Raw genomic sequence first — 11131 nt, 5'->3', positions numbered from 1 at the left:
GTCTCATATTTCAATAGTATTTATTGTCATGATATCGATATCAACACTTAAATTTCAACATAATTTATGGATTATTACATTTCCAGATAATTTATTAATTATCTGTATCTAGAATTTCATTTAATATCTTTCACAAACAACATAGTATAAACACCTACAAATCAGAATAGACCCTAGCTGAGAACAATTATAAAATAATAATATTTTATAGCAGATTAACATCCATTCTGTCTCTCTCAACTAGCATATAAATTCTTTGACAGTAAGGACAGGATAAGACAGGATACAGAAAACTGAAGTAAAAGTAGAATATAAATGTCTGTTTTGCTCACCATTGTGTATCCTTTTTTTCCCCTCTATTTTTGTATAATTTAATAAACAATTTTTTTAATGTTGCTACTGCTTATGCTTGAATTTTTTGTGTTTCTGTTTCTGCCCCTCAGTGTCATTGGTCTTCTTGTTCTGGTTGGTTCCTGATCTTCACGTTGTGTGTTTTATAGTAACCCATGCCAACTTTCCTAGAGTGCTGCTGATGTCCTTCTGGTCTTGGTTCCTTAGACGTAAGCATCCTGGGAACTTTCTTCAAATGCTCCTCTTCTCTGTGCCTCTCTCTTCTTTCCCTGCTTGGTAGGTGCTTTATCTCCTACATCTTCTTGCTCTTCAGATTTTGCAAAGACCTTTCCACTTAGCCCCTTGGGTATGCTGACGGCTGAAAACTTCTTAGCTTTGGCTTTGTTTAAGAATTTCTGGTATTTAGCAATCTTATCATCCAGGGCTTTAATAACAGCTGTGGTATGGTTTTCCGCATGTTCTTCCTGAGACTCCTGGCAAGGCTCTTCTTCCTCGTCCCTTCTGTTCCTGTTGCTCCTCCTCTTCTGAATAGCTCTCTAATTCTTCAATATTTGACATTTTTAAAGGAACCAGGTCATCCCCAGAAAACTGAGGTGCCATGTTGGTTTTTGCCCAAGTTCTGTCAGACCCGTACAAATATCTGTTGCATTTCTCAGTTAATGCTGCAGTGCTGCTCTTGGCTGCTCTCCTCAAGGACAGAGCCTGGCTACTCAACCATAGTTTCCATGCACTCTTCGTCTGGGCGATTCTGGGTCGATTCTGTGACAACATCCAAACAGGAGGCAGAGGGTAGGAGCTGGGAGCCCACCAGGGGCTCTGCATTGTATAGCTTGACAAAAAAAAAAAAAAGGAATCTGACCCCTCTACTAGTCATTGAGGATCATCTTACCTACAGTCTGCAAGTTTGGCTCTCTACCCTTTAATGGTTTCCCAGTCCACAAAGCTAGTTTCTCAAGGAAATCCTCAATGTTCTCCCAAGAATCAATCTTTATACGTCTTGTTGATATATTCTGGCTTTGCTCATTCAAGCATGGCACAGATGTGGTCTTCAGGAGTCTTAATTTTTTCAACTTGAACAACTCCCTTCAGCACAATATCTGCCTCCGAGTCCTCAGAGGGTAAATCACAGCTGGGCAGTTAATTAGGAATATCCGCCTCATCAATGTGATGTAATGCCAGATCTTGGTTTCACTGCAATGGGGGCCACGTTGCAAACTTTCTCAGAATGCCAAGTGTTTATCACCAAACTCTTGCTAACATTTAGATAACCAATGAACCCGACATTGATCTATTTCTTGTCTGTGTGCAACTTTCCAAACTTCCATAAAAGCTGAATAAATGCTCCTTTGCAAAGGGGTTAGTAAGACTTGCATGGAAAGCAAGTGTCAGATAATCCTGGGAGAGGACAGCAACCCAGCGTTTTGTTGCCCAGGTTGGAACAACATCACTTTTGTTAAGAACAAAAATGAGGTGTTTCCAGGGATTTTCCTTTTTCAGAGTAAGTCTCAATGTGAGGGAAAAGGGTACCCATTGGATCTCTAGCATCAAGAACTTGAGCTACAACATCTGATGAATAGATCACCTTGTAGATTCCACCTTCATATCCTTTTGGATTGTCCCTTTTTATAGATCTCTTCTTGGGCTTCATTTCTCACACCAGTGTCCTCAGTCACCAAGTCATGGTCCTTTGTCATAGCCCTCAGTGCATATCTCAGCTTTATCTATGAGAGACTGCATATTGCTTGCAAATAAACTTGGTAGCTTCCTCTGGGATGTTGAGCCAAATGTCATTTCAAAACTTTCCATGTCGAGAATGTGCACTTTTGAATTATGATGCTGGATTCGATCATGATAAAGAGACATTGGTAACTTGTTTTGCTTCATGACAGCTTTGTATGGATCCTTCAGAACTGTATCCATTTCCTCTTGAAATTTCTGTAATGATGACTGCTTAATCACACATGTGTTTCCAAACCACTTCATATTCAGCTCCACTCTTGCCACTGTGCCAGAAGCCACCATTGACTGGCATTGCAGGGGCTTAATCACTTTACCACGACTGTCTGCACACCTTTTGCCTGTACATGTTTAGGCACCAGATTGTGGCCAGGTCCCTCATGTTTTGGTCTCCTTCTCTCTGCACTTGATCGGAGTTAGTGCTGGCCTTGTAGGGGTTGAGGGTGCTCCGTCCTTTGTACTTTGACTTCACCATCTTGCCAGCAGAACCTAGGCTGGAGCTGGGTCTGAGCACTGGGTCTGGTTTACATCAGGTAAACAAGATCGGAACTCCCAGGACCAGCTGAAGCTACCGCATGAACCAACTTAGACCACATGTGCCAGAACTCTGTATATCCTTTGAGACAGACACAATACCCTGCACAGAACACTTATTCAGAATATCTAAGTTGAATGTGTAATTGTTCACTATGGAATTCTCAAAAGAATCCTTGTGGCACAGTGTTAAAGTGTTCAGCTCCTAACTGAAGGTCAACTGTTCAAACTCACAAACCATGTGAGAAAGACGTGGCAGTCTACTTCCATAAAGATTTACAGCTGCCTATGAGGGCAGTTCTACTCTGTCCAGTAGGATTGCTATGAATTGGAATTGACTCCATGGCAATGGGCTTGATTTGGGGTTACAAGGGTGCCATTAGTCAGAATTGTCTCATCAGCAACTAACATCAAGTGTGTTGTGCACTGTGCAAAATGTTTTATAGTAATATGGATGTCTCAAAGGTATTTATAACAATAATAAATGTAAGACCTGAGGTTCGAAGAAGTTAAGCAACTGGTCAGAGGTCATACATTTGAAAAGTGCCTAAGCTGGGGTTCAAATCTAAGCAATCTGACTCCAGAACACATATTCTTGGTGTGGAACTGTAGGATAAGCACTGGACTTCTAGCTTCAGGTCAGCTGTTCAAACCAACCAGCTGCTCCTCAGTAACTACCCTGAAGATACTAAGAAACTACAACAAATATTGAGTACAAAATTAACAGTTTAGCATACTGCTAGCACTTGAGGGCTAGAACTGATCCTACTGTTCCTTCTGTTATATTTTAATAAGAAGAATAAGACAGGATACAGAAAACTGCAGTAAAAGAATATAAATGTCATAAGAAAGGTACAAGCAACTAAAGAATTTTCGTAGAAAGCATGATTTAACATCATTGCCCTGGGTGAAGTTTCATAAAAGATTTTTTTTAAAAAAGGGTATTTTCTCAGATTACTCTGAGATGGCTCTCATTGCAATGGTTGCAGATAGAGAGCAAAAGTATTCTAGGGAAATGGAAAGTGGGTTTCTGATAGGGTCAGAAAAAATGAGAATCAAGAGAAACTATAAAGTCAGATCTATAAAATTTGGCAAGTAGACACTGTCAATAATGAGAAAGAAAAAATTGGTTTATGATATAAATAATTCAGATTGCTTAACCCTCTACACTACCAATTATGATGTCCTTTGAGGGCTGGTCTCTCCTCTTAACATGTCCAAAGTATGGAGAACAGAAGTCTCAGCAACCTTACTTCTAAAGTGCGCTCTAGCTGTACTTTTTAACCAATGAATTTTTTATTCGTTTGGCAGTTCATAGTATATTCAATATTCTTAACCAACACCATATTTGACTGCAAAAATTCCTCTTCAGTCTTCTTTATTCATTTTTCAGCTTCCACATGTATATGAGGTGATTGGAAAGAACTTGATTTGGGTCAGGTCCATAAAGTGGCATCTTTGATTTTTAACACTTTAAAGAGGACTTTCATAGTAGATTCGCCTGATGTATTATGTTGTTTGATTTCTTGACAATTGCTTCCATGAACACTGATTGGGGAGACAAGTAAAGAAAAGTCCTTGACAATTTCAGTCTTCTCTCCATTTATTGTAATGTTTCTTATTGGCTCAATTATGAGGATTTTTCCTTATTTTATGCAGAATAATAATGCATACTGAAGGTTGTAGTGTTTGATCTTCATCAGTAAATTCATTAAGCCCTTTTCACTTTCATCATGCATCATCTGAATATCATACATTGAGTCTTCTTCCTTTTCCAATGTCATGTTCTTCTTCATATAATCCAGTTTCTCAGATTTGTTCAGCAAACAGATTAAATAAGTAGGGTGAACGGATACAACCCTGATACACACTTCTGTAATTTTAAACCATGCTACATTCCCTAGTTCTGTTTAAACTACTGCCTCTTGGTCTATATACAGGTTCTACATAAACATAATTTAGTGTTCTGGAATTAACATTTTGAACAATTCTATGATATACACAGTCAAAAGCCTTTGCATAGTAAATAAAATACAGGTTTGTGTTTTTTTTTTTTTTAATATTCTGTAATTTTAGCCAACGTCCAACTGGCATTAGCATCGCCTCTTCTGAATCCGACTTGAATTTCTGACTGACACTTGTCAAGGTACTGCTGCAACCATTTGAAAAATTATCTTCAACAAAATTTTACTTGTGCATGACGTTAATAAATTGTTCGATAATTTCTGCATTCTATTGGATTACCTTTCTTTGGAACAGGCATGAATGTAGCTTCCTTCCAACAGGTTAGCCAAATACCTATCTTCCAAATTGCATGGCAAAGATGATTGACTGCTTCTAATATTGCATCTGTTTGTTGAAATATCTCAGTTGGCATTCTGACAATTCCTGGGGCCTTGTATTTAGCCAGTGCCTTCCGTTCACCTTGGACTTTTTAACTAGTGATTGATTGCTTAACTGTTTGTGCCACCCAGGAACATCTGGTATATTTATATGTATATTTGTGATATAAAATAAGCATTGGATGCTAGCCACAAAGTCAGCAGTTCAAACCCACTAGTTGCTTCTCCGAACCTCTATACAGGGTCACTATAATTTGGAATGGACTCAGTGGCACTTAAAAAAATATCTAGTGATATATCCATGAAAGGCTATATCACAGGTTAAACTTAACCTTAATCTTAGTTAGAATATGGTGGGGTGGAGCTGTAAATCCTACTCAGGATTTGTTCACCTGGGAGGTATGTAAGATTAGAGTCAGGCAAATACTCAAATATTTGTAAGCTGGATCCACCATGCATTAGTTTAATATAGAAAATTTATACTATGCTTTCTAATTTTATATATTCAGTGAAGATAATAGTTTCTGTATCTTCAAGTTGTTTAATAAAGTAAAACTTAAAAAGCACTCTGCATAATGAATGACATATAGAAACTTCTATAAATTATAGTTTAATGTTTTCATTTAGAGATGCCCACTTCTGGCACATCACTATCAAGTAGTACACTGTCTCGTCCCCAACTTTCTCAATGGAAATGGTCACTGAGGACTACTCTGAGCACTCTCTAAATAATCCACATGGTTAGAGACAGGGACAGGTACTATGGCAGTCTTCCTGATTTCAGTTCATGTCTAAGCAAGATTTTCAGATCTCAGTGCCCCCAAAAAATATCCAAAAGTGTTTCCTGGAAAAGAATCCTTGGCAGCTTAATGGGGATGGTTGTCCCTGCACAGTGAGGAGCAAAGCCAAATGATTCGAGTTCAACCTCACATTTTGAAAGAAAGACCTCAGAAAAAGTAACTGCTCTACTTCTAGTAGAAGCAGTTAACATTCAAAAGACTAACCTCCAAGAACCTGAAAGGGAAACCAGGTCTTCAGTCCCCTCCCCAGCAACCTACCTAAGACTCCGTGGACATTGGGAACACCTGGGCTGTCCCAAGTGCTAGCAAATAGCCAGGCTTGTCTTCAAGGAGCTCTCAAGACAGGCATCTGTGCACTGGCCACCTCAGAGGGCCAATTAAGAAACTCATCGTGTATAGTTCAGGAAGGATCACTGAAGTGATCCTGCAAGGGTGTTAGGAGCTGCTTCTACAAGGTCTCCCTGCACACGCTGCTCTGTCAGCTCCTGCTAGTTGAAAGTAATTGAAGCAGGGGCTGCATTAATATTTATCAGTCCTCCTTTAAATAGCATTTGATCTGTGAGTATGAAATGCCGTGCACAGAAACTTTCCCATGAGCCCTTTCTCCAGTCAGTGTCCTACTTCTCTCAGCAAAACCCGTTACCTATCTGGAGGCTGGACTTCCCAGTTAATTAGCAGACTTATAAATCCTGAACTACCATGGTGCAGCTAATAAAATACATTTAGATTTGCTTAGAGTTCTTTCCTATGGGGCCATATCAATGATAACACCCAGGGGTGGGGCATCCAATAAGCAAGGTAAGGGTGAGTTAATTTGTGCTTACTTGCTAATCTGTAGTGAATGATTTCACATTATTTCATCACATCAAAGATTCAGCTTCTAGGTATGACTGGGATCTATTTCTCTCCCAACCTTACAATACCTTCCTAGAAAATCAAATACTCTTTTCAAATTTGTAGTCCCTGACAGGAATGTAGTGCCCAGTAAATCAGGTAAGCATGAGATTAGTAAGTAAGTCAAAGTAAACCCATGCTTACCGTGTTTTACTGGGTAATATACTCCTGATGGCATCTGAAGTACTATAATATAGAAAGAGAAAGGACTACTCAGTTTTCTTCCATGCAGGTAATCCCCAGGCTCCAGGGACAATCTGTTCCTAAGTGTATCTATAAGTTGAATTTGTAGGTAAAAATGTGAACAGATGCATACAGGTTCTTGTTTAACCTTATGCATGTGAAAGCTGGACAGTAAATAAGGAAGACTGTAGAAGAATTGATGCATTTGAGTTATGGTGTTGGAGAATATTAAAAGTGCCATGGGCTGCCAAAAGAACCAACAGATCTGTGTTGGAAGAAGTACAGCCAGAGTGCTCCTTGGAGGCCAGGATGGCCAAACTTCGTGTCTCATATTTCAAATATATTGTCAGGAGGGACCAGTCACTGGAGAATAATATCATGTTTGGTAAGGTGGAGGGTCAGAGAAAAAGAGGAAGACCCCCAGTGAGATGGATTGGCCAGGTGGCAGCATCAATGAACTCAAACATGGCAACAATAGTGAAGTTGGCCCAGGATCGGGCAGTGTTTCATTCTGCCGTGTAAAGGGTCACTATGAGTTGATACCAACTCGATAGCACCTAACAACAACAACAAATGAGCCCTGGGGTTAGGTGTTGGACTGCTAATTGCAAGATAGGTAATTCCAACTTAACAGCCACTTCATAAGAGAAAGACGAGGCTATCTGCTCCCATACAGATTTGCAGTCTTTGAAAGCTTATGTAGAGTTGTTATGAATCAGAATCCCCAGGGTGGCAGTGGGTTTTGGGGTGCAGTTTAGTACAAGATAAGGACAGCTGGTTAAGCATTAGACTGTAAACTGCAAGATGAGTGGTTCAAAAACACCAGTTACTCCATGGGAAAAAGATGGGGCTGTCTGCTTCTGAAAATTTTCCCATTTCAGAAACCTAAAGGAGCAGTTCTACCCTGCTCTAAAGTGTCATTATTAGTCAGAGTCAACTAACAGCAATGGCATTGGGTTTTGAGCTCAGTAGAAGAAAAGACTCCAGGCCTTAAAAACTGCATGTACAGCCAGTAATTATGACAAAGAATTTGATTTAAATTGGGGTTCAATCATTGTCAATAAGTTGAATGCTCAAAACTTAAAGACTTACTGTATTTAGAATAACAAATATACTTCTTTGAAAAGTTTCCTAGTCTTTCATAAAGTTAGTATTTGGCAGAGCTAGGGGAAATATCAGTTTTCTCAGTAACAAGAGAAAATGATAAGAAAATCATCTTTTGAAGTCAGATCTAGAGAATTCTGTGGTGGGAGGGCACCCATCTCAATGTCGATGCCAAAATGCATGGAGTCTGACAATCAGAAAACATAACAGTATTATAGCTTGTCTGGGTGCATATCATGGGTAGATATATTCATACCAAAAAATAGAACACATTTCTCCAGCAATGCTGTATCTTAAATAAAACTTAGATGCTCCCGAGAGGAGGATAGAATGGGGGATCCTGGTATGCCGCTGTGAGTTAATGTGCCAGACTACCAAGTCATTTGAACTGCAAGGTCAACGGTTCAAGTTCACCAGTTGCTCCTCGGACACTCTCTACAGGGTTGCTATGGGACAGAACTGACTAACAGCACTCAACAACAACAATTAGAGTGGTTTCTCTGCCTTCAGATAAAACACATACATAAGATACAGATTAAATTCAGTTATAAAAAATATTTTTTTTCACCTGTGTCTGTGATTCTGAAATATATGTACTACATCACAAACATTTATTGAGTGACTATCCTGTAACAGGGGCCATGATAGCTGCTGTAAAACTGAATAATGCAAATATGTGTACCTGAAATGTGACAAGCATAACTGAGATAGACATTAAACCAAACCTAGCAATGTGTACCCAACATTTATCAGTGTATGCCCAACATCTAGCCTATATCCTGGCATATAATGTTGTAGTTGTTAAGTGCCATCAATTTAGTGCCAATTTACAGAGACCCTGTATAGGATTTCTGAGGAGTAGCTGGTGGATTTGAACTACAGATCTAGTGGGTAGCAGTCCAATGCTTATCCTACAATGTCACATCAGATGTTTAAAAATATGTTTGAATAAGGAAGCCAAACCTATCTTAAGGATCAGAAAGTTCTCCTTGAGAAAATGATTAAGCTAATACCTAAGGATAAGTTAACCTCACAGTTTAGAAAGGGGAGTAGTGTTCCCAGCATGAGAAGTCCCAGAAACTAAGAGAACAAGTTGAGTTAGAAGAACAGACAAGTTATGGTAACAGCAATATAATGTGCGAGGTAGAGAAGAGTTCAAAACAGACTATGACTGAAGGGATTGATTACCCAAGAAACAAAGTAAGCATGGACTTACTTGTGTTGTTAACTTACAAATCTGTAGCAAACAGTTTCGCTTATTTTTCATCACATCATAAAAGTAGTAAAGCACGTGTGAAATTGTTCACTACAGATTAGTATGTAAGCACCAGTGACTTTATGCTTACTTTGCTTGCTGAGAATTCCAACCCTGTGAAGGAATATAAACTTGAAAAGAAGATTTGATTCAGTAGGAAGGTGCTATGAGGTTGGGAGAAAGACAAATTCCAGCCATACCTAGAAGCCGAATCTTTGAGGTGGTGAAACAATGGAAACTTGTTCACTACAGATCAGTAAATAAATACAAGTAACCTCTAAGTGCCTGGCTTTGAAAGACACAAATTCAAAACTATCAGTGTCAGCAATTTTAAGAAGTTTGACAAGAAAAAAATCACTCTACAATGTAGTATAAGCTCAGTCACTGCAAAATTCAGGTGGTATAGTAAAAGATAGCGACTCTTCTGCAGACCACAAAGTTCCCAATTGCCTGACAGGGCTGTCCATGAGGTCAAAATGATTTTCCTAATATTGCTAATATATTACCTGACTTATACGATCGGTTGACATTTGTATTCATAGTATCCACTATTACTCAAATTTACACACCAAACACTAAAGCCAATGGTGATGAAATAGAAGACTTCTACCAACTTCTTGAATCTGAAATTAATCAAACATGCAATCAAGATGTATTGATCATTACCTGTGATTGGAATGCAAAGGTTTGGAGCAAAGAGGAAGAATCAGTAGTTGGAAAATATAGCCTTGGTGATAGAAATGATGCTGGAGAATGAATGATACAATTCTGAAAAATCAATGATTTGTTCATTTCAAATACCTTCTTTAAACAGCATAAAAGATGCCTATACACATATCCTCACCAGATGGAACACATAGAAATCAAACTGACTACATCTTTAGAAAGAGACAATGAAAAAGCTCCAAATCATCAGTGAAAACAAGTCCAGACTGTGGAACAGACCATCAAATTCAAACTGAAGCTGAAGAAAATGAAAACAAGTCCATGAGAGTCAAAAATATGACACTGAATATATCCCACCTGAATTTACAGATGATCTGAAGAACAGATTTGATACATAAAACACTAAAGGATGAAGACCAGAAGAGTTGTGGGATATCATCAAGAACATCACACAGGAAGAAAGCAAAAAGCCATTAAGAAGAAAAGAAAGAAGGAAAAGGTCAAAATAGATGTCAAAAGAAACACTGAAACTTTCTCTCCAGTGTAGAGATGCTGAAAGAAATGGAAGAAATGAGGAGGTCCAAGAGCTGAACAGAAAATTCCAAAGGTCAACTCGAGAGGATAAAGCCAACTATTTAAAAAACTATGCAAAGATATGGACTCTGAAAACCAAAAGGAAGAACACGCTCAGCATTTCTCTATCTGGGGGAACTGAAGAAAAAATTCAAGCCTCGACTTACATTATTGAAAGATCGTCTGGGAAAATTTTTGAATGATGCAGAAAGCATCAAGAGAAGATGGAAGGAATACACAGAGTCACTGTACAAGAGGAAATGATTAATGTTCAACCATATCAAGAGGTAGCATATGATCAAGAGCCAATGGATTGAAATAATTGGCAAAGAACAAGGCGCCAGGAATTGATGGAATCAAAATTAAAATCTTTCAAGAAAGTGAGGCAGCACAGTATTCACTCACTCATTTCTGCCAAGAAATTTGGCAGACAACTCTCTGGAAGAGATCCATATTTGTGCCATTCCAAAGAGAGGTGACCCAACGAAATGCATAAATCATTGGACAATGTCTTTGATATCCCTTGTGAGTAAAGTTTTACTAAAGGTAATACAGAAATGGCTGCAAGCATACATTGACAGAGAACTTCCAGAGGTTCAATCTGGATTCAGAAGAAGCTGTGGAACGAGGGATATCATTGCTAATGTCTGATGGATCTTGGCTGACATCAGAGAATAACAGAAAGATATTTA

General features: G+C 38.7%; 1 pseudogene; it reads right to left on the bottom strand.

Moving 5' to 3' along the window:
* Positions 1 to 396: 396 nt before the first annotated feature.
* LOC102828883 lies at positions 397 to 2563 on the bottom strand (annotated as a pseudogene).
* Positions 2564 to 11131: the final 8568 nt, after the last annotated feature.

This window comes from Chrysochloris asiatica, unplaced genomic scaffold, assembly GCF_000296735.1.
Source record: "Chrysochloris asiatica unplaced genomic scaffold, ChrAsi1.0 scaffold00232, whole genome shotgun sequence".
NCBI lineage: Eukaryota > Metazoa > Chordata > Mammalia > Afrosoricida > Chrysochloridae > Chrysochloris > Chrysochloris asiatica.
This window is presented reverse-complemented; position numbering and strand designations above follow the sequence as displayed.